General features: G+C 49.7%; 1 protein-coding gene across 7 annotated transcripts in view; it reads right to left on the reverse strand.

Annotated features, from left to right (window-relative positions):
- The window catches only part of ppfia4 (PTPRF interacting protein alpha 4), an 80,422-nt gene that overhangs the window by 53,243 nt on the left and 1,649 nt on the right, over positions 1-25,530 (reverse strand). The window lies entirely within an intron of this gene.

The raw sequence follows: 25,530 nt of genomic DNA on the forward strand, positions 1-25,530 counted from the left end.
CCTTACGACAAAATTAGCTGGGACCCCCAACCCCCCGTCTGCTTGGCAAATTTTATCACCAAGATTTCAAAATGTCGGAATAGTGCTGCTTTTTAAAATACCGTATAAGTCAGTATGTCTGGATAGCATGATGAATTAGGTATGCAGGTACCTCCCAACCCTCCTCATACAGCTGCTCACCATAGTACAACAACAACTATTCTTGCTCTACTCTTTTGTCGTTGACCGCTGACCAGTGGAAGTCCATGCTGCTACGTACTGGAAATGCATAATTATCTTGCACATGCTTGGTTGATGAGGACGGATGTGCAAGGTTTCCGCTAGACATAAAAATCTGGGCTTCATGCACACCAACCGCAGTCGTCCTCAGCCAACCCCTGATTATGAAATTTATGTCACATCCCCTCGTCTGCAAAGGAAAGTGCACGGGGAAAAGAGAAGCATGACTTGGCCTTTAGCCTTTCTCAGACTCTCAGCCTTCCCCAGACTCTCAGTCTCCCCAGGATTCCCAGCCTTCCCCAGACTCTCAGGCTCCCCAGGACTCCCAGCCTTCCCCAGACTCTCAGTCTCCCCAGGACTCCCAGCCTTCCCCAGACTCTCAGTCTCCCCAGGATTCCCAGCCTTCCCCAGACTCTCAGGCTCCCCAGGACTCCCAGCCTTCCCCAGACTCTCAGGCTCCCCAGGACTCCCAGCCTTCCCCAGACTCTCAGTCTCCCCAGGATTCCCAGCCTTCCCCAGACTCTCAGGCTCCCCAGGATTCCCAGCCTTCCCCAGACTCTCAGGCTCCCCAGGATTCCCAGCCTTCCCCAGACTCTCAGGCTCCCCAGGACTCCCAGCCTTCCCCAGACTCTCAGGCTCCCCAGGACTCCCAGCCTTCCCCAGACTCTCAGGCTCCCCAGGATTCCCAGCCTTCCCCAGACTCTCAGGTTCCCCAGGACTCCCAGCCTTCCTCCTACCCTCAGCCTTACTCAGACCCTAGGGGTCATGAGGACTGTCAGCCTTCCTCCAGCTCACCATAGTATCTCTTCCTTCCCATCATCTCTCCTTCCAACATCGCCCTCAAGAGCATAACATAGCCTTAAGTAAGATGATGACTCATAACCAGAAGTCCACAGGCCTTGGGATGGACCACAGTATCATCATCATCAGCACTCTACTCATTTTAATGTGGGCTCAAGATAAATTGAAATTATGAGGGTAGATGTCCTGGGCCGGGCAAGGTCAGGTGACAAGTCCTTCAGTAATTACATAAAACAGACTGTTTCATCCGCCGGCCCAGACCTCACACCCAGGTCACATTCCTGTCTTGCTCCCTTGCCTCTTTCCCTCTTACGCTCATGTGGCACCAGGTCCAGCCCCATGCCCAAACCTACCCCCCATTCTATCCACACACATCCTTGTGTTGGCTGCCAAAAGCAATCAAAAATTATCTTACAATTTCCATTGAAAGTCAAGTACCACTGGTTAACCTATATGCCAGTATCCTGTCTTTCTCATTATACCGCCATTTAGTGAGTTAGCAAAGTTTCACATGTCAGATTGACATTCTGTTATTCAACCGGCTACTGAATATATTGAAAATTGTGGTTCTGATATGAGTCAGAAATGCAGCACTGGATTTGGGGGGGATTATGTACTGTAATATTCACAGTTAGACCCATATTTGTGGCTCAGTACTTGAGGGTGGTGCTCTTGGGACAGCGTGTGTATATTTTAGGCCAGTGCTGGGGGGGGGCGATGTTTTGATTCTCCTCGTGCATGGTGATCACGGTGAAACCTGAAACCATGCCAAATGGGGGTGGGGGGGGGGAGGGGGTGCCAGGAAGCAGAGTGGCACCTGACCTGCGACCCGGCCCCTGCTCTTCAGTACACTGGCCCCCTATAAATAAATGTACTGCTGCAGTACCAGACCCAAATTCATGACTTCACCCCCCGCTGGGATTCAGTGCGTGCCCCAGTGAATAATCAGTTCAAGTCAATGTTTATTATGATGTGCACAACAGTATGGCAAACAGTGGTATACGGGGGTAAATGCAGATGATAATGAATAATTATGTAAAAAATTGGAATAATTATGTAAAAGATCCGAACCATGTCACCTATTCACCAACTATACACCCGCCATTCACCCCACTATTCACCTGTTATTCACTTGCTATTCATCCCTTATTCATTCGCTATATTCAGCCACTATTCACTTGCCATTCACCCACTATTCACCCATGATTAAATTGCTATTCACTTGTTATTCATCCCCTATTCACTCGCTATATTCACCCACTATTCACCCACCATTCACCCACCATTTTTCATCTGCTATTCAGCCACTATTCATCCCCTACCATGCATAACCCACCCATCGTTCACCCTGCTACCCACCCACTATTCACTCGCTCTTTACCCAATATCCATCTGCTACTTCATCCACTGTCTACCCGTTATTCCCCCACCATCCACCCATTATCCATCCACTGTCTACCCGTTATTCCCCCACCATCCACCCACTATCCATCCACTGTCTGCCCATTATTCCCCCATCATCCACCCACTATCCATCCACTGTCTACCCGTTATTCCCCCACCATCCACCCGTTATCCATCCACTGTCTACCCGTTATTCCCCCACCATCCACCCGTTATTCCCCCATCATCCACCCGTTATTCCCCCACCATCCACCCATTATCCATCCACTGTCTACCCGTTATTCCCCCACCATCCACCCGTTATCCATCCACCATCCACCCGTTATTCCCCCACCATCCACCCGTTATCCATCCACTGTCTACCCGTTATTCCCCCACCATCCACCCGTTATCCATCCACTGTCTACCCGTTATTCCCCCACCATCCACCCGTTATCCATCCACTGTCTACCCGTTATTCCCCCACCATCCACCCATTATCCATCCACTTGTCTACCCGTTATTCCCCCACCATCCACCCGTTATCCATCCACCATCCACCCGTTATTCCCCCACCATCCACCCGTTATCCATCCACCATCCACCCGTTATTCCCCCACCATCCACCCATTATCCATCCACTGTCTACCCGTTATTCCCCCACCATCCACCCGTTATCCATCCACTGTCTACCCGTTATTCCCCCACCATCCACCCGTTATCCATCCACTGTCTACCCGTTATTCCCCCACCATCCACCCGTTATCCACCCACTGTCTACCCGTTATTCCCCCACCATCCACCCGTTATCCATCCACTGTCTACCCGTTATTCCCCCACCATCCACCCGTTATCCATCCACTGTCTACCCGTTATTCCCCCACCATCCACCCATTATCCATCCACTGTCTACCCGTTATTCCCCCACCATCCACCCGCTATCCATCCACTGTCTACCCGTTATTCCCCCACCATCCACCCGTTATCCATCCACTGTCTACCCGTTATTCCCCCACCATCCACCCATTATCCATCCACTGTCTACCCGTTATTCCCCCACCATCCACCCATTATCCATCCACTGTCTATCCGTTATTCCCCCACCATCCACCCGTTATCCATCCACTGTCTACCCGTTATTCCCCCACCATCCACCCATTATCCATCCACTGTCTACCCGTTATTCCCCCACCATCCACCCATTATCCATCCACTGTCTACCCGTTATTCCCCCACCATCCACCCATTATCCATCCACTGTCTACCCGTTATTCCCCCACCATCCACCCACTATCCATCCACTGTCTACCCGTTATTCCCCCACCATCCACCCGTTATCCATCCACTGTCTACCCGTTATTCCCCCACCATCCACCCACTATCCATCCACTGTCTACCCGTTATTCCCCCACCATCCACCCACTATCCATCCACTGTCTACCCGTTATTCCCCCACCATCCACCCGTTATCCATCCACTGTCTACCCGTTATTCCCCCACCATCCACCCACTATCCATCCACTGTCTACCCGTTATTCCCCCACCATCCACCCACTATCCATCCACTGTCTACCCATTATTCCCCCACCATCCACCCGTTATCCATCCACTGTCTACCCATTATTCCCCCACCATCCACCCGTTATCCATCCACTGTCTACCCGTTATTCCCCCACCATCCACCCGTTATCCATCCACTGTCTACCCGTTATTCCCCCACCATCCACCCGTTATCCATCCACTATCTACCCGTTATTCCCCCACCATCCACCCGTTATCCATCCACTGTCTACCCGTTATTCCCCCACCATCCACCCGTTATCCATCCACTGTCTACCCGTTATTCCCCCACCATCCACCCGTTATCCATCCACTGTCTACCCATTACTCCCCCACCATCCACCCGTTATCCATCCACTGTCTACCCGTTATTCCCCCACCATCCACCCACTATCCATCCACTGTCTACCCGTTATTCCCCCACCATCCACCCACTATCCATCCACTGTCTACCCATTATTCCCCCACCATCCACCCATTATCCATCCACTGTCTACCCGTTATTCCCCCACTATCCACCCATTATCCATCCACTGTCTACCCGTTATTCCCCCACCATCCACCCGTTATCCATCCACTGTCTACCCGTTATTCCCCCACCATCCACCCGTTATTCCCCCACCATCCACCCGTTATTCCCCCACCATCCACCCGTTATCCATCCACTGTCTACCCGTTATTCCCCCACCATCCACCCGCTATCCATCCACTGTCTGCCCATTATTCCCCCATCATCCACCCATTATCCATCCACTGTCTACCCGTTATTCCCCCACCATCCACCCGTTATTCCCCCATCATCCACCCATTATCCATCCACTGTCTACCCGTTATTCCCCCACCATCCACCCATTATTCCCCCACCATCCACCCATTATTCCTCCACCATTCACCCGTTATTCCCCCACCATCCACCCGTTATTCCCCCACCATCCACCCGTTATTCCCCCACCATCCACCCGTTATTCCCCCATCATCCACCCATTATCCATCCACTGTCTACCCGTTATTCCCCCACCATCCACCCATTATTCCCCCACCATCCACCCATTATTCCCCCACCATCCACCCGTTATTCCCCCACCATCCACCCGTTATCCATCCACTGTCTACCCGTTATTCCCCCACCATCCACCCGCTATCCATCCACTGTCTGCCCATTATTCCCCCATCATCCACCCATTATCCATCCACTGTCTACCCGTTATTCCCCCACCATCCACCCGTTATTCCCCCACCATCCACCCATTATTCCCCCACCATCCACCCATTATTCCCCCACCATTCACCCGTTATTCCCCCACCATCCACCCGTTATTCCCCCACCATCCACCCGTTATTCCCCCACCATCCACCCGTTATTCCCCCACCATCCACCCGTTATCCATCCACTGTCTACCCGTTATTCCCCCACCATCCACCCGCTATCCATCCACTGTCTGCCCATTATTCCCCCATCATCCACCCATTATCCATCCACTGTCTACCCGTTATTCCCCCACCATCCACCCATTATTCCCCCACCATCCACCCGTTATTCCCCCACCATCCACCTGCTATCCAAGCAGATGCTCCCACCCAGAATAATCTCCAGGCTAAAAATGTGTTAAAAAAACACAATGATGGCAGTGATCTGTGAACAAGAGCGTGAGAATGGGATCTGCACTTAGCAGCACTGCTAAAAATGTCCCTACACGTGAAGGCTGGTGTGCTGAGCAGAGCGTGTGTCAGTTGGGGGGGGGGGGGGATGGTCAGTGCTCGTTACACAAAGTGAGAGGCAATGAGGGGGAAAACTGGGCTGTGCTTGCCCCCCCCCCCACCCCAACGACCCAGATGGTGGTGGGTGGGCTCGTCGCTGGTCCCCGCGTACAGCAAGGATGACATCTCCATCGAGCGAGGGGGTGGGATTTATTTAAAGACACCGCGTTGCTATTGCATGTAATATGTGGCGTCAGGTGATGAGAGTGTTTCCCGCCCCCGAAGCGAGGGAGCGTCTCTGGAATGCAGCCAGCAGCTGGTCGGACATGCGTTATTGAAACAACCTCCCCCCCTCCCACAAGCTCAAGAGAGTTGGGCAAAGTGAGCCGTGTTATGGATGAGCAGCCTGACTCCCCCGATCTGTGGATGAACACACCAGGACACAACACATCCCACAAACTGTCCAGGTTCTGCACTGTGCCGCCAAACTCTGGAAACACGCGACAAGAAATATCTGATTGGCACAGAATCTTCACCACACATCATCATACTGTCTGTACGCAGATATTCCCACTGGATGCGAAAAAAAACAACATGCAATACATGATTTCTTTCGACACAGTTATAAAATAGCCTATTATATGATTTAAAAGCTAGCATTATTGTTATTATAAATCACTAAATGTCTCCTCCCGTGAGATTTGAAATAAAACACTTCAGCAGATCATGTGCATGTTATTTAACAGATCCACTAATGTAGTGACTTAGGTCCGTTTAATGGTGCCATTTCATCAGGCCACAGGGACGACTCTGTAATATGGTTTCAAAAAACAAGGTCAATGTGCTGCTTCAGCAATCAGCACTGTAGCCTCACGCCTCCAGGTGTTGGGGGTTCAAATCCCACCACCAGCTCTATGTGTGTTTGCATGCGTGCTTGACAGGCAGTGAGGTAAATCAGTTTCACATACGTACGCGTGTCCTGTGATGGACCTGCATCCCCCCTGCATTCTTCAGTTGTATTCCTTCATTTTTTTTGTTGTTTTACTGCCTACTTGATCATTTAATGTTTTTATATAATAGGACTTCTCTGTTGTCTTACCGTGCCGCTTCATTGGGTGTGACAGATGCAGTTACCAATGAAATGTATTATTATTATTGTTATAGTTATTTTTATTATGATGCCGTGTGCTGCCTTAGATATGCTTCAGTCTAACAAAGAGCCTGTTCTGGATCAATACTTAGGAAGATGGATGGACGTAAGCTTGCCATTTCAACCACTCGTGTTGTATGATCATACTTCAAACTACTTATATTATTATTATTATTATTCTTATTAACAATAATAATAATACCCAACGTTACTTGAATGGCATCAGTGAGAGCTGCGGTAATACTTCACACCATCCCCCAGTCCAGCAGTCTCCCCCGGTGCGGCTCCGTCAGTCTAACGGCGCCTGCTGGGCCTGCTAATTGCCCCACGGCCACGTCCATGTGACGTCGTGCGCCAACACCCCCCCCCCCCCACCTGAAGGAGTGCCGCAATCGCGTGCTGGACGCCTGCCACACCTGAGAAACACCCAAGGAGGATGGAAGCAGCTCCAGCCTGATGTATGTAAACCGTCAGATTTTACATGAATCAAATTTACAGCCCCACACTATTCAGAACCCCTTACAGCGAAAAACACATAAGCCAAAAACAGACTAGAAATACATATTACAGAACGCATCAAATAAAAAAGATGTAATTTTACTTATGAACATATGCTGCCTCTCTGTACTAGGGCTTCCATAAATTCTGCGTACTTGATCTACAAACTTCAGCCTGATCTACAAACAATAAGAGGCTCATCAAAAGCCACACCCTCCATTTTAATTATCCAGGACAGACTCGTGATGAGCCTGGAACCTTTCCCAGAAGACACAGGGCAGGAGACACCCAGGACGAGGTGCCCAGTCCATCACGGGGCACACGAATCACACACTTCCAGCATTTTTAGAAACATCTAGTCACCTAACCATGTGTTTTTGGAGTGTGGAGGCAGAGCCAGGCTGAGCGAACACGTAAACTCCACACGCAGAGGCGTGGGCAGGAACCGAACCCACGGCCCTGGAGGTGTGAGAACGCAGCACTACCCACCAAGCCACCACCCGTCCTGCCAACCACACGGCCATCCCAAGCATCTGCACACCATCGACAGATCCAAGGGGTCACAGAGGACACCCGTCCTCACACCTGTGCTCCGGCGGGTTTGGCCGCCGCCCGACTTAACCCACCCAGTGCCTGGCGGGGGGGGGGGGGGGGGGGGGTACAGACGGGCCGTGAGGAAGTCGCGGCAGCTGCCTCACGACCCAGGCGTTTCCAAGGAGACGGTGATCTCAGGCAGCCGGAGGATGTAAAGGGAGGAGGCTGCGAAAGGCTGGCGCTGTGACAGGCAGAGAGGCAGCGTCAGAAATGGGGAAGAGGAACAGAAGACTGGGGACAGAGGTTGGGAATGGGCACCGCTGGCATCGAGGAGGCCATCTCTGCACTGTACATCCTCCCGCTGCCTGTCCCCATTACTGTTACAGTCCATTAACACACTCTATCACACAGGAGCTGGGAATACAGCGTCAAACTCCATTAACTGTTTATACACCTGGATATTCAGTGGAGCATTTAAGGTAAAGAACCCTCCACATTAGCACTTCCTGGGACTTGACCCAATAACCTTCTGGTCAGCTCACACTGCTGATGTACTGTTATTATCCATGGCAGGAAATCTCTGAGATCAGGGGTTACCAGCCACTATTAAACCGGGGACCCACAGCACTAATGGGCTTTGATATTTCTCACTCTGGGGTGGGGTGGTTACAGCACATAATTATACTGGCATCAATTTTTTTTAATATTTTTTGGATCCGCAGGGGGTCGTGGAATGGCTGATGTCCCCCCGCTTTGGTCATTTGGTCTACATACAGGGAACATCCTGGTGACACACAAAAGGAGACTGAACAGCTCACTCATTGTGGAGCCGCTTCACATTCCGGTGACACTTTAAACACATCCCCAGTGCAGTGGCCTGGACGTCTTCCGGGGGGTAGAGGGGCTGGGGTGTCACAGGCTTGGGGGGGGGCGTTGAGTAAATTCTCAGTGACTCATCAGCTTAATAGCACCTTCTCACATGCTGATGCAGCCTCACTATCAATTACACACGACAAAGGCTCATTATGGCAACAAAGGGGGTGATTATACCGCCCCCTAGGCATGAACGCTTGTCATGGCGATCCGGGGAACGGAGGTAAATGATTGTCTCCAACATGATCTGATGAAAGACCGCAGAAGACTCCATGAGATGACCCTGCCCACACTTCTCTCACACTTCTCCTGGGACCCCCCCGCTAAAGTAAAGCGGGAAGTGTAGGGAGGCGACCCAGAGGCCCGTTGGGGCAGGGAAACAGCCCAGGGCTCGAAGCAGACAATGCAGTTGAATCAGCTTTCTGAGAATATCTGTCATTGCTTGCACCCTCACACACCTCCATTGTGTTTTCTATGTGTCTGAAATTGTCACAACACTTAATCCCTCAGCAAATGCTTCAGATCAGTGATGCAGGATTCATGGGTTCATTCAGCCAGATATTTTGGGAAATCAATTCAGGTTAAACACCTGACTCAAGGGTACAACTGCAAGGCCCACGTGGGATTCACACCATCTTGATCTGTAATCCCTGGCAGCAGGCTAGCCTCCCCCAATGAACCTGTTGCATTTTTTAATGCTTCATAAAGCATTTTTTTAAAACAAGCGATGCATCGAAAACATTTAAGAGTCCTTAGACCTGCGCGCTGCTATCCGCCAGCTTAACGTGCTTCTTTAAGCTGTTTCTCGTTCTCCCTTAATGCAGCATCACCTCAGCTGCAAAAAAGGTCAAGGGAGGCCGAAAAGAAATGAAAAATGTGTAAATAATGCTGAAGATAGTCTGATTAATCTCTCACTTGCTGCCATGGTAACGCTTTTCGTTGCATGGGGATCGGGGAGTGGTCTATTTTTAATGGTGGAACGACGTGTCGCGTCTTTGCCTACATTTACAGACACACCACTGTCACGAGTCCCTTTCTGAGCAGGAATGTCACCGGGACTGTGGCATCCCTGACAGACAGATGCTACCACGAAGGCTGAATGTATGGGGCGGAATGACAGAAGACTAACTCCCCTGCTCCCCTCCAGCCACATTGGGTCTGTAGTTGCTGAATCACTCAATGATTGTAACGGGGCAGAAGGCCACCAGAGGATACCGTCCAGCAGGGGGCAACCTACAGGAATGGCATCTGACTTACATGTACAAGCACAGACAGACACCCACACATATAAACTCACACAGAGCCGTACAAACACCCACATATACATCCATACATACAGACAGCACCCACTCCACAGACACACAATTTCACACGCACACACCAACTCCGGCACAAACTGACACAGACACAGATGCACACACAGCACAGGCAGACATGGGCACAGACACATGCGGGACACAGACGCACATGGACATAAACACACATGGAGAAGACGCACACAGGACACAGAGCACCCATGGAGAGACGCTCCCTGGTCATGATGAAGAGGTGATGAGTAGATGGTGATGAGATGATAAGGAGATAAAGGGAAGACAAGGAGGTGAAGAGGAAGCGATGGATGTTTTTCATTACCGACTCGCATCCCAAGAATGAACTTGGGTGCAATAAATTATGGGGATTGGTCTCATTCGGCAATATTTGAGGCAGGGTAACAACGACATCCTGGGATTGTTACTGTCCTCTGTACTTATTTTCCTGAGTATTGGAACTGAAAACACAAGCAAGAACACAAAGACGGTCAAGTACGCATACTGAGAAGCACCCCGATGAGAAGATGGTGCAGAGATGAGAAGATGATGAGGAAATAAGGAAGAGATGATGGAGAGATTCCCCAGGTGGCCATTCCCATTACAGCACAGTGACGGGATATAAACTCCACTGATGCCCGTAGTGCTTGTTGCATAACTCCCCTGGGGGGTCGGCACCTTCCTAACGTCCCCTCAGATTACTGACGTTCAGCTCACTCCGAAAAGCAGCTAAAGCCATCTCACACATAACCGTGGCATGACCATGCCAGGTCAGCTGTCAGGGGGCAGCTAAAAATGCTCAGTGACCTTTATCCTCATGTTTTTTTTTTTTGGGGGGGGGGGGGGGGGGTAGGGGGATCACGGTCCAAGCAGCCTCCCCATGTTTCGCTTTGAAGCGAAGCATCGGCTAAATAAATAAGTGTAAACGCAGTGCTCAGCTTGTGAACCGGAGCTCTTTCATGTGTGCCACTGGATTGGGGGGGGGGCTATCATCGACGTCCCTCATACATGCAACCAGTTGGGGGGGGGGGGGTCAAGCCCCTGTCCCCCACCCTTCACCCAGGGAGATGACAGGCAGGAAAATCACAGACAAACAGACAGGACCCTACTGGAAGTGTCTTATCCTCGCGGGGGGGGGGCACCAGTCTTTAGCGGTGTAACCAAGCACAGAAAAGCAAGCTCTGATAGGCTCATAGATGCACCAGAGAGGCAGGGAGAAGTGAGTAGATAGGCTGACTGATGCACTGGAGAAGTACAGACAAAGAAGCTGATAGGCTGCCAGGTGTTCCTGTGACATGGGAGCCCACAGGGGAAATGGCAGCACGGAATCCTGCACCGTCAGGGAAGGGCGGAGAGGTGAAGGAGGGTGAGAGGAGCAGAGATTCCTACACCAGCAAAAATCCGTTATTTAGATACACAGACGCCATCACACATGGAGAGTAGCAGAACACACGCGATCTCTGACAAACTAAAAGAGTATCCTCTACACATGTGATGCTTTGTTTAGCATTAGCGAACCTCCACCCAAGCCTGCTTACTCCATCCGCTGAGCAAAGCCCATCCGTTTCAGGGAAGCTCCCAGAGATGTCGCGATGCGGCGGCTTACATGGGCAGCTAGCAGGCCGTCTGCAGGTCCCGCGAAAGACATTCGCTGCCGACTGGATTTGATCGCATTTCAGATGCGAACGGGACAGGTCTGCGCGAGCAGTCAGCAAGTCAAAACGTACCTCCACATACAGTCATAGAAGGCTGAGGTGAGAGCTGCGAGTCTGATGGAAGTGCAATGTTACTGACTGCTGGTCAGCTGACCTTCACTGTCATCACTGTGACGGTGGGAAGGCGTGAATGACTCAGGGAAAAGCTGAGGCTGGGGGACATGCCCTGCGGCCAGTGCCAGTCAAAGCGCATGTGGACCCCAGGCAAAGTTCACCTCACTGGGGCTTTAGGCCCTAGCTGCCAGGATAGGCTCCAGACCTCCACAACCCTGCATAGGGCAAGCAGGTATGGAAAATGGATGGATGGATTGATGGATGCAGTTGCAGTTGCAGTGTGCAGTGTGCACAGTTTCACACGATCCTCACGAGGAGGGGGTGGTCAGAGTGTACCAGCTGAAGCTTGGGGTGGCTGGTGGTTGCTAATTGGACGCCCCCTGAGGAGGTGGCGCCCTTGGCAGCCACCGATGGGATCTAACGGGTTGCCGGGCCCTGATCGCGACTCAGCCATCACTGGCTATCAGAGAGTGTAACGCAGGTTGACTGTGTGTGGGAGAGACAGGCTGGGGATGTGGCTCGTTTGGCTGTCAGAGAGCAATGTGCCCGTTTCCCGAGGGTGCCGAGAAAAGTGGCATATTTCATCCTCAGATCCCTGCGTCTCGAGTGTCAACCAGCCAGAAGGCCGAGGCTTCCCATAATCCTTCAGGGCTGCTACTTCCTGACAGCGGTAGCAAAGGGGGTGAAAATGTAACAGTTCAGATTATAAATTCCAAAAGAAATTCACAACAAGTGTTACTTCATACTAGTTTGATCCGAAAATCATCTAACAAAAGTCAACATCATAATCTTACATTCATCTACATACAGTCATCTATAATTGCTTATCCGGTGCAGACTTGCAGTGGGCCTGGAGTCTATCCCAGAAAACACAGGGCAGAAGGCAGGGCTACACCCTGGACAGGATGCCAGTCTATCCCAGGGCACCCACGCTCACACACAAAGCCACACACTGTGGGCATCTAACTGCATGTATTTGGACTATAGGAGCAAAGCAGACTAGCTGGAGGGGTCCCTCCCAAACACAGGGAGAACCCCCACACAATGCCAGAAGTGGGAATGAAACTCACAACCTCACAAACACATGGAAAACCTCACGACCAAAGCCAGAAGAGGGAATCAAACACACAACCTCACAAACACAGAGAAAACGCCTCAACCAAAATCAAGGGAAGGAATCAAACTCACAACTTCATAAACACGGGGAGAACCTCACAACCTAAGCCAGGAGAGGGAATCAAACCCACAACCTCACAAATGCATGGAGAACCCCACACACAAATCCTGGAGTGGGATTCAAACCCACAACCTCACAAACACAGAGAGAACCTCACAACCAAAACCAGGAGAGGGAATCAAACCCACAACCTAATAAACACAGGGAGAACCCCACACGCAAATCCAGGAGAGGAAATCAATCCCACAACCTCACAACCCACACACAAAACCAGGACTGCAAATTGAACCCATAACATTGAGTGTCCGGCAAGTATGCTAACCATTACAATACAAAAAGCAAAACACACTGAGCAAACACAAACTATCAGTGATTACTCTACTAGAATAAACTTCTTAATTCGACAGGGCTATAAATAAATATCTATAATTTTATTCCTTATATAACAGGATGAGACCTCACGGCAAGTAACTAGGAAGCTTTCCACAAAATACCAGCGTCTTGCCTAAATTAAGGGAGAAATTTTAAAAATACTCTCAGACGGCTTGAACTGCGAATCTGCTAAAATGGCCGGCTGAGTGACTGAGCACCACACCTGAGAGCCTTTCATCTTCTCACCCATGAAATGTGTCCCGTCACCCACCTCAAGCTGCAGTGAACATAATTCTCCAGCTACTTCGGGCTAATGGGCCTGTCGCATTAAGTCGTGCATCACAGGTGATCGGGGTGCAGAGGGGGGCCTGGAAGTAGGAGCAGCCATGTGGGATCATGTCAAGATGACGACAGCGTGCAGAGAGAGCGGAACGTGACGGCCTCATGGAGGACGCATCTCATGCAGTCTACAGACAGAGGAACGGTGGCGGGATAGCTCCACCGATGCGGCACGTGTAAGAGGCGGAGCGTGGCGGAGCGTGGCGGATCTGAATCATAGACTCAGGTGTAGTAGTTGTGCTATTAACTCGTCACCCAGCTGCTGACCTCGTGGAGCATAACCATCAAAGCTGATACATCTTAATGCTGCCTGGCACAGAGTGGGAGTGATGCTGATATGTAACCATTTCGCTAAAGGTTACAGCAGGTCAGCAGCACCGCTCGCCGCTGTTCGAGCTACCTTATTAGGGGCATGTTCTGCTAACCAGGCAGCCAGCTACCATATTCTGACCGTACTCGCTAGCTAATGGTAATGTTACCTGCACAAGTACAGTATTCATCGTCTACTATTCAGTACATCATTTGGTACAAGTGGGACCTAAATTCATAAGTAGGTGCTCAACACGTAAAACGTTATGCTAATTGTGGCTGTGTGTTGGTTACTCAAAGACCCTCTCATGTCATTTAAATCGGTAGTTTAGGAACATTTTGGTTTCCCAATAAATTACACCAACACTGGATGGAAAGTAGTTGATAAAACCAAGACTGTCCAACCCATCTCACATGTGTTGCTGGAAAACGCACCCAACAAGCTAACTCATATGAGACAGCATCATCTGAGTATGCATACTGTATGACCAGAGCAAGGCAGACACAGCCTCTGCAAGTTGGTATCTCCATGCCATTTAAGACGCTTTTACCAGGAGATTCAGACTAACTAAAAAATAATTATGACTCTAGTGGTGTTTATCGCTATAGAAGAGAACACAGATTTAGACAGAATTTTGTTAAATATGATTGTTATGTTGTTGTTATGATTATGATTGTATGTATGTCATGATGGAGCCGTGAACCCGAAACCATGAATTCCGTGTACAGCTGCAGCCCTACCTGCAAGCATAAAGCGATCTCATATCCCAGCGGTGCACCAAAAGAAGGAAAATCAAAAAAAGAAAGTTTCTAACAGAAAAGTTACTGAAGTGACTTTTTAAGTGGGAGCCACGGAAAGGACGTACCCGCCCCCGTAGCGGGAGAGTGTCACGCTGGGGCAGGGAAGGAGTGCATGCTGGGGGTGACATGAGAGAAAAAGCACACCATGGGACAGTGTTTCTTCTTACCTGAGGACTTTACAAAAGGCAACGGAAGAGGAAACCATAAATTAACCTGTATGAAGAGTTTAGTGGGTTGGGATGCTGTGTCTGTGATCAGAAGGTTGTTGGTTCAAATCCCAGGTTCACCAATGGGTCTCTAAGCAAGGATCCTAACCCCAATTGCTTCAGGGACTGTCTGACCATGATTTCTCAAAAAAAAAAAAATCATGTAGTTTTGGATGACAGTGTTTGCTAAATAAATACATAAATGAGTAAATGTATTACCTCTGTCTTGGGTTCAGCAAGCATGAGTGGATGGGCCAGACAAGCGTCATTTGAAGATGAAAGCAAAAACAAAACCAAGCAGAATCCCTGCAGCTTGCAGGCTGATGGAGTCACGCTGAGACAGATCCCGTGATCTCCCGGGATCTCACATAGATCCGACTCCGTCAGCACGATTAAAGGAGAGGAGATCACCGTCTGCTTCAACGGGCTCCTCTATGTGCAACTGCACCCCAGCTGTGACAGTGTCCATGTCCCCTACGGCCGGAAACAGCAGCACCAGCATGGCTGCCATTTGGATCACGTCTAACGTGTTGCATCCCAGGAACCCAGATGCACTGGTACTCCGCTTCCAGGCACGATCAGTGTCCCAGCTTGGCTTTCGTACATCACAGCCGCTCGCTCCCTGCAAGACTCTTATGATTGTATGTAATTTGAATTATTTCACTGAATGGGCAGCAATGTAGTCGCAGTCCTTGTAATTCTTTCTATTCGCCCTCAACCTTGAATCCTCTTACTCTCTCTTTCATCGCCTTTAAATCCATCTGTAAATCTAAAACGAATCACTTCACTCTTAAATGTAATATGCTCCCATATCTGATGTAAAATGCTTTGGGGCAACCTGGGGAAAAGGGTCTACATAACGGTAATTAAACTGAATTTAATTTTAAAGCTAGACTTGATAAATGAACCGCGATGGGAAAACGATGAATGAAACCACAAGACTTTCTGAGTAGAATGCTTCACCAGCTCTACTGTTGACACTGGCAGCACTGATAGTTTCACTGTGTACAACAAAGCATTGTGGGATATCTGTCAGAGACGGCTGTACATCTCGCCTGCCAAATATCACCTACGGATGACAACTGAAGCTGAAGCCCAGACTCAAGACACCTAATCCCCGCCAATCTCTACACTACCTCCCCCCTCGCCTCCGTTTTCCACGGGAGAGACAAGGATTGGTATCACCTATCACCATTGGCCCTTGAAATTTGATTATTCCCAGGAGTGCTTCATTTCCTAAAGAGGCTGAATTTGGACTTGCCGACCAAGGACTCTGACAGATAAACATTCTGTAAGGTGACTCTTGCTGCATCTTGGTGGATGGGGGAACATACCATTCACAAAGAGGGGGGGTTTTATTTTCCTTGCCAAGGAATTAGCAGCCCTCACTGAATAAAACGGGTGATGGTCTAGGGGACGAGCAACACCTTAAACTGCTGGTTTTGAAGGAAACACATAACAGTATTAAGCCTGTTGGTATTGATTTATATATTCTGAGATTATGTAATTGCGCAGACGTAATGTTTGACGAAAAATAGTACCACTGCAATTTTCCTCATAGGTTGGGGCCAGTGTAGCAGCACACATCTCATGCTCGCATTGCCGACAGTTGTCACGCTACGGGAATTAAAGTCTTGAGTACAAAGTCTGTGAGAAACCACAGAAAAATCAGAACACTCTTGCAATCACAAATAAGTGTGAATTTCGGTCCTATATAACAGAACAAGTGACAGCATCCCACTGATCCTGAAACACTGATCCCGAAACGCTGATCCCGAAACGCTGATCCCGAAATGCTAATCCCGAAACGCTGATCCCGAAATGTTTTTACTGCCCCACAAAAGTCTGCGGATTACAACAACACTGAACAGCTGCCCAATGGACACCCGAGGAACATTCTAGTAAAACAGTTCCAAGCCCTGGTTTCACAAACCCGCCACAAAGCTATCTGTGTGTTTCCTCCATGGTCTCACGCCCAAACCTGATCAGATCCCCCTGCCTCCCCACCGTTTGCCAGGGGGGGGACAGACTGGCATCTTCACGTGCTAAATGCGGCGTGCAGATCCGCGATGGCAGATGGCCTGGCAGGTCTGCCCGGGGTTAGCAAGCCCTTGCGCGGCAACGACACGTATGCTAATGTCATTAGCATTGGGGCCCTTTCACCGGGCACTGGGGCAGGTGTGCCCATCCCAGTGTGTCACTGCATATGTTTCCCGTCCAGGAGGGTTATCATTGCTTGTGTTTGACAAGATGGGGGGGGGGGGGGGGCTGGGGAAAGCTATGAAGGGTACAGGTGAGACTGGAACAGCAATCTCCCTAAGCATTCCTAATACCTCACATTATTAACATGCATCTGTGATTGTAGTGTAATTATTCAAAGCAAGCTGAACCAGTTCAGGGTGAACCCATGACAAAGTATCTATTGTCCATCTGCATGGACATGCCCTGGCAGGCTGTCCAGCCAGAAACGTTCCCTCAGTTTACAGCGGTCTGCCCCAAACTACAGTATCCCTTTAAAAAAGGAGCCACTGTAAACTGGCAGCAAACAAGGCTGGCTGAGCAAACTGTGCTTCCTGTACCCAGAGCTGGACTGAAAAAACACCTTCGACCATCTTATCTAAGCGAGAACTTTACTGTAGGTCAGGCTGCAGAGCTGAATGCCAGTGCTATGTTCCTAAGAGGGATCTGTCTCCAAGGCCTAATTAGCACCGAGGAGCTCATATATAACAGGCAACTTTCAGAGCCGGTGAGAAATGCTACACTTTGACTACTTCATAATATGGGCACAACATCCAGGAACGACAAATTCTCCGAATTATACCACAGTGGCAATTGATTAATATGCTAGATTCAGCATCAGAAGCCGCTAGTTAAAATGATTTAGATCCTATCAGACTCTCATCCCTTAGATTGTCTTCCGGTATGTGATTTCATTGCTGAAATAGAGATAAATGGGGCCTTTCAGCTAAATGTGTCATGAGAGGTGGTCAGGTGACCAACTGGCCAGGACACAGTAAAAAAGTGACGGGCCTCCTATGGAATTCTGGGATTGCAGTCATTATTCTTTCAAAATGCCGGGTGATACTCAGCTGTGACCTTTTGTGGGACGTTAAGACCCACGTGAGCCTGAAGCCAAGGCTGTTCCACGTTCTTCGAAATGCTAGACCACCCACCTCTCCCCCTAACATAACGTACAGCCCCTGTCACCTGCCAAGAGGAGCTGTCAGGGGTTCATGTGTAGCTGAGATCACCACGGGGGCACGATCTTCACCTCGGAAGCACCTCCGCACGGTTTCTCTGACACCACCAAGCGAGATTAACCCCTCCCGCCCGAAAACGGAGCAGCTAATGTACTTGTCATTTACTGACGAGCGTCCAGGCTGCTGTGGGAATCAGCTGGGTGTGACTTTGCGAAAGTGCTGCAGCGCGGCTGTGAGAGCAAGGTCCTCGGAGGACATCGGGACTTCCTAAGCGATTCCACGCCTTACAAATGTGAGCGCGACACATCTGAGGATTATCGTTCAGGGAATAAGCTCCCCTGGCACATCTAAGCGCACAAAAGACTGCATACAGAAGCTGTTCACACACCTGAGACTTTCTCCTTCTTTCTCCATACACCTGTGAAGCGCTACTAAAGCCAGTGATAGCATTTGAAACCATCAAACCATGCATCTACATGGGGCCCTTCAGGTCTGTGGGCGCCCTTGCTGGCCACAAACAGTACTACACTAAATATTAAATAAGCAGCATGTTCTGGTAACCAGTTAGGTCAACTGGCTCTACTCATTAGCTTTGTATGTAGTATGCATAGTGGGGCCCCTTAAACAACTAATCCGCTCCTGGCTGCAGCATGTGCGCGTACACACACACACACACACACACACACACACACGTCGGATATACCTATCCTTATGGGGCCCGTTCATTCACTTCTATGAGAAAAATGGTAACGCTAACTATGACGACCTTAGCCCCCACCCTGCCTTAACCATAACCATAAGTAGCCAAGCAAAATACAAGAGTTTTTGCATTTTTAGTTTTTTCATAGCAGTCTTCAATTTTTATAAAATAGAGTTTTAAAGTTTTTTTTTTACAAAAAAGGGATATTTATCATGTTATGCGGACATTGTGTCCCCATAAGGATAGGTCTACCCGCTCACACATACACACACACAACACCAGACACCCGTCTAAACAGCCTGCCGGTATATATTTTGACAGTGAAATGGATGCTGGGGAATCCAAGGCTGTACACACTCAGCACACATGTGGGGGCTGAATAAACTGAAGGTAGGTGGGGGTGGGCAGGTGTGGGGGGGTGTTTTGGCAGGGCCTTGCCCCGGAGTGGCCAGATTTACCAAACAGCTGGTCAAACGAGCAGGGCGTTTGACACCTGTGCCGCCTGGGGGCTGGCGTGCCATGCTATTTCGGAAACGGGGCGTCGAGCAGCCGCCACATGATCCCCGACAAGTGTATCCTTCCCCTGTGATGTCACTCTGTAACCCAGGAAACCGCACGGGCCTGCAGCACACAATCAAGTGGCTTAAACAATTTCTGACACTAAAATAAACGTACAACAGCAATGGATGCTACAGTGCATAAAGTCCTGAGAAATGGAGCCCAATAGGAAATGCTAGGAAGCACGGGGTGGGGGGGGTTATAATTAGGGTCTGTCAAACTTAAGCCTCTGAGTTAAAGGGGAGGGGGCGGGAAGGCCTTCACACGGCAAATGTGTCACGCGAATTCATGGCTACGTGGCATTAGCACGCTATGATCGATAGCAGCTTGGGAGGTTTAACAGCTTAACTTGTCAGACGGGATGTCAAACAGCAGAAAGGTGACCTTTGACCCGCCGTTACAGAGCAAAATTCATTCCAATAAACTTAACTTCATGTTTTCCGTCGCAATTCGCGCTATAAGTCTTTTATTTTATTTGAGATGTTTCGCTTCCTTCTCAGGCCATGGTACCAGAACAAGCCAAGAGGGAAAGGCAGAAGTGAGGCATGATGTCATCTCAGGTGCTCCCATGGGCCCTCCCCCTACAAGCCTGGCAGAAGGAAACCGCCGCTATCGATCACGTTCATCTATCACGGACGGCGCGGCCCCTGAAGGCGGAGTAGTGCTGAGTGGTGCAGAAACGGAGAGGGGAGCGGATGGGGTTCATCCCTCCAGAGGACACCTCTGTGTCACTCGAAGGAAAGCCATGCCAGCCCACGGTCGCTGTATGGTACATGGAAAAGGCGAAGGAGCTCTCCTCTTACTTTCCTGGCGTCCGGAACACCGCTGGCCTGAATGCTGCACATGGTGACTCTCAAAAAAAACAGACTTGCGGGTTGCAAACCCATGATATGCTGGTGAGGTGAAGTTTTACAATCAGACGGGATGTCAAACAGCACCAGATCTCAAAGGGGAGAAATTCTGAAACACTGATGCATCATAAATTATTAATCACATTGATAACTGAAGGAGGAACTGCTAGAATATTCATAGAGACCTCTGCACAAAGGGGCACAAATATAGTCTGACAGCAGGATCTGGAGAGCAAATTGCCCTCCCCCCCATCTTCCTCCCGGGGTAGCAATAAACAAACACAGCACTGAGGTCTTTTGGGGGTGGGGGTGGGGGGGGGCTGGAAAGCCAGGTTCTGGTTACGATCCGAGTTGCGGGAGCAAAAGACAGTAGGACTGGGAGTGAGTTAGTAATTTTTTGTCAAGAACAAACTCAGTGTCATTGCAGGGCTTTAGATAACGGATGCCGACTTTTTGGCTCTATACGTGCCTTACCTACGCCCACAATTCAGTAAGCAGATTAGTAATATGCCTAAAATATTAATGAGAGGCGTATTGTGATGCCCAAAAGTTAGTAATCTGTATTAATTCGCTGTATCCTTAAGTTTATTAAATTAAGTTGGCGGAGCATGTCATGTGACTGTTTTGGTAAATCATGGAAGCGATAAGCACTGACGTCAAGAAAGAGACTGCTCAGCAAGCGGAACACCTTTTAAATGAGGCGAAGTTGTGGTTAAACACCCACAATTACATAGTGATATTAAAGGAAAACTTTAGTTACAATGAACTGAAGCATTTCAGAAACCAAAAAGGTAATTTTATTAGAATAATTTTGAAAAACATACGTTTATTTAAAATATTGATGTCGATGCATTTTGAGCGTTGATGTCATTGACTATGTCAACTAATCGCAGCAGCCCAATTTTAATGACTCTCATTTAATATAACACAGTGGGAGCAGAATCAGTGACTCTGGGTCTTTTGATGTAACTCTGGCTGATGAACTGAATGACGTTTATCATGGAAAGCCCCCCTCCCCCATCACCAAGGCCAGAGTACAGCCCCCATCTCCTCTAAGGGTGCTTGGAATTGCATGGGAGGGGCAGCCTGTAATCATCCCAACATCCCCATCTTAATTAGCACAGCCTTTAAGGAAGGCTACGCCCACGTGTGACATTGCTACGTGTCAAAGGAAACGCCTACCGGTGTCTGGGAAGTACAAGCTCGGGACAACGAACACTAACCTTAGCGGCTCTTCATAAGGATCTAGGACTCACGGACTGTGGGGAGAGGCAAGTGAGGAACTTGGGGTACTAGGACCAAACGGGCGCAGTCAAGGCATGGAAGGAACTTAGGAGGCACTAGGACCCACAGGCCTCTGGGTGGAGCAAGTGCGGGACTGAGGGGACACTAGGACCCATGGGCCGCCAGGAGAGACAGGAAATTGTCAAGAAACTGAGGGGACTTTCAGGCCCCCAGGAGAGGCAAGTAAGGATATAAGGTGTACTAGCATCGGTGAGCTAATTGAAAACCCCTTGAGCACTCGGGCCACGGGCAAGGCAATTGAAGAACTTGAGGGGCACTATGTCCTGTTGGGTCTTAGGGCAAGGGGAGCAGTGAGGGAGCACTAGAACCCACAGGGCACTAGACGAGGCGATCGAGGACCTTTGGAGCACTACGACCTGCAGGCCGTGGGCAACACAAAAGACCACAGTGGGGCACTAAGATCCACAGGCTGCTTGGTGAGGCAAGAGGACCTTGGGGAAGCTGGGTAAGTCAAGCAATGAACTAAGAGAGGTGGTAGGATCCACAAGCCACAAGGCAAGGCAAGTAATAAACTATGGGGGCACTAGGACCTGCAGCCTGCCAGGTGAAGAATGTGAGACACAGGGGTGGGCTCTACGACCTGGCGACCACCACCCGAGGCAAGTCAGGAACTTGAGGGCACTAGGAACCATGGGACACCCAGTGAGGTAAGTGAGGAACAAAGTTGGAGCACTAGGACCTGGGGGCTGCCAAGCGAGGCAAGTCAGGCACTTGGGGGCACCAGGAACCATTGGGCTGTCCAATGAGGTACGTGAAAAACAACGTAGGGGCACTACGACCTGCTGGGCAAGGCAAGTGTAAAAAAGGGAGGGCAATAGGACCAGCAGGCAAATGAGCCACTTCTGAATACAAATTTTCACTTTAATATTTATGGCATGCAATTTTCGACTTTCACTAGAACCAATGGGCCACAGGGTGAAGCAAGCAAAGAACTAGGTGGGCACTAGGAGCCGCAGGCCAGGTAAGGTGCAGGAGGGGCAGGAGGGGGCACGAGGACCAGTGGACCACCGGATGAGGTACCCAAGGAACCTGGGGGACATTAGAAGCTGCAGGCTGCCAGACAAAGCAGACAGACTGTAGGGGCACTAGGACCTGGCAGGCAGGGAACTTAGTGGGCACTAGGACCTGCAGACTGCCAGATGAGGCAAGCAAATAGAAGGTAGAGCACTATGACATGCGGGCAGTTGGGCCACTTTCGAGTGCTCATTTTGACTTCTACATTTATGGCATGAAATTTTCAACTTTGTATTTAGATCACCTTCATTGATAAAAAGAAAATCTACCGTAATTCCTGTGGGATTTAACAGAGAGTCTCTCTAAGCCTAAGTCTAAGCCTAAATCTAAGCCTAACCCTCACCCTAAGCGTCCTGTCTTCCTGGCAGGGGACAGGCAACGTCTGTCATTCTTCTCTAAGTTACCTGGGGCTGCAGCCACGTTCACTCATGCATCCAAACCCACTCACGGATTTCGAACCCCACACAGACCGGCCCCATCCGTGGCACTACCCTTTTTGCGGAGTACTGCTTAAGGACATGAAACAAAAATTGACACTTTTAGGTAAAGCCATACAAAAAAAAAGGCTCAAATAAGAGTCTTGGAAGAAACGCGAAGAAAAACGATCAACGCCGGCACACTCCACAGCAGGCAGAGACATGGTAGATCACTGCTACATCCCTCTAATTAAATCCCATCATTAAAAGTCTTTGTGCTTTGCATTATTTAAAATGCATGCCGGGATAATGGCTGAACCTCAGAGTTTCACCCACTCTGCTAATCTGCCCCACTGGCAGCTCCAATAGTGCCCCTCTTGGAGCAGAGGAGCCAGGGGAACAAAGTGGACCACTGGTGCCTCTACGAGGGACCTACTCCAGATGATATCTACACCCAAGGGGAGTGGAGGCGGGAACCTCAGACTTCAAGGGCTACAGGAAATAGCTCTCAATTAGCGACTGACACGCACCTATGGCCGCCGATGAGATTTACGGCCCAAAAATAAATTACTGCTGCCACATGCATGAGCTTGGAAATTAAATGGAAATGTAATCCCAGCAGTCCTTGAGTACTGGAAGCTGATGGTCGAGTTTGTGAGGGCTTAACTTTGACCCTGATGTGTTCATCAAGATGCGAGTACCCAGCATATTACACATTTATCAACAAGCTCTTGTTTTCTGGACGAAGGAAGCGTGGACCTCTGCCATATTCCACGTTAATTAACGTGCATAACGCCGGATGCAGCCTGGAGTTTTGAAGCCTTCCCAGAGAGACCAGTGTCTGACTTAAGCGTGTTCATGGGAGCCGACAGTTCTGGGTCACTGTCATGAGAATTCAACATGCTACTGGAACCACGTGATGACCGGCGTTTCGCGGGCGTTCTCCCACCCAGAGGAGATGCCTCACTTAGGAGCATTAATCATCGCCCTGTGTTACGGCCTTTTTGCTAAAGCGGGCGATTAAAGAGAGGGAAGTTGTGTCAGCCATCAAAGATGGAGCGTGGCGCGTGGTGCACCTGTTAGCGTGATGAGATCAGGCACCTGAAGATGCAGGCTGAGGCGAGCTTAGCTGCACACCTCCGGTTAGTATCGATGTTAGAACAATCGAAGAACATGAAGGGTCACATTGCCTTGCCATCTGTTCTGACAGACTCTTGAATTTGCACGTCTCCATTCCGACTCGTCATCTCTGTAAACCTCGTTTAATAAGGCTTTTTATTCAGTTCAGAGCCGTTCCCAGCCATCTGTAGCCTTTAGCCTGCTTAGGCTGTGCTGCATTAGCTCGGGTGCCTCGAAAAGGGGACAGCTGACACTTTCTCAGTGAGAAGCTCCCGTTTAACCCTAAAGGGAGGTTCTGCAGCTTGTCATTTTGTGGCTTCACCCCCCAGGGACTATCAGGCTTGCGTTCCTAAGCACGAGCTACAACGTCTTGCTTCACTACAGCCTGATGGCTTCTAGTAACCAAATCGCTAATCCATTCTTACTCGAGAGATGGCGTTGTGAGACACCCAGACTCGTACTCTTCCGCAGAGAAATAAACAGATAACATATGAAACTGTAATTTCACCCATGTGAGGCTGAGCACCTCGCCTTTATCTGGACGTTTTTTTCCCCACTGCTAGCGAAGTTCGCATTCAGCCATGAGCTGTGGTAACACATGTGCGTTGCCAAGGAGATACCACCATGGGGAACCTCGTCGCCCAAAGGCGTCACAATTAACAGCTCGAGACACCCGCAGGCATGACACCTGGCCGGCAAGTATGTGGGCGTCTGATGTCTTCCAGGCGAAGGTGACCTGGGGGGGTTCACAGGGCCTGGAGGATCAGCGGAGCACAATCCAGAGCTTTAATCAGCCGTCATCCTTGCCCCGAAGCCCCCCACAAACAAGTAGCAGGGCAACACCGAGAAAGATTGCATCCACTGAACGCTTCTCTCACAACTGTCACTCATTATTGTCTGCTTAAGGCATTTTAGATCATTCTCATGTTTTAAATGTGCAAGGGTCGTTCACGCTACCTTAATTTCTATCTGAGTCTTGTGATCAGTTTGCATTTCCTGGTGGCCTGCAGGGCATGCAAAGTAAGACTTTCATCGCATAATTGATTGTTGACTGTGCTTATGATAATAAACTCTTGAACCTTGAATCTTCCACATAGAGTGCAGCACAGAAATATCTACACCCCTTTACCACTCACGCATGGTACATCCCAAATGAAATGCTCACTTCTTCTACATAAAGGGGCCAATGCAAAGTACTCGGCACGGGGATCTCTATTATCCATGGCCGTCTCCGTGTGAAACAGGCAGGGCCTCTTCAAGCCCCGCATGGGAGGAGCGGCTGTGAAAAGCCAGGACGAGATCATTCATATGATGTGAGCTCCGTGGGCCTCGTGACGTCAGGAAGCATGATCAGCAAGAATTTCCAAGACC

The sequence above is a fragment of the Brienomyrus brachyistius genome, chromosome 8 (genome assembly GCF_023856365.1).
Source record: "Brienomyrus brachyistius isolate T26 chromosome 8, BBRACH_0.4, whole genome shotgun sequence".
Lineage (NCBI taxonomy): Eukaryota > Metazoa > Chordata > Actinopteri > Osteoglossiformes > Mormyridae > Brienomyrus > Brienomyrus brachyistius.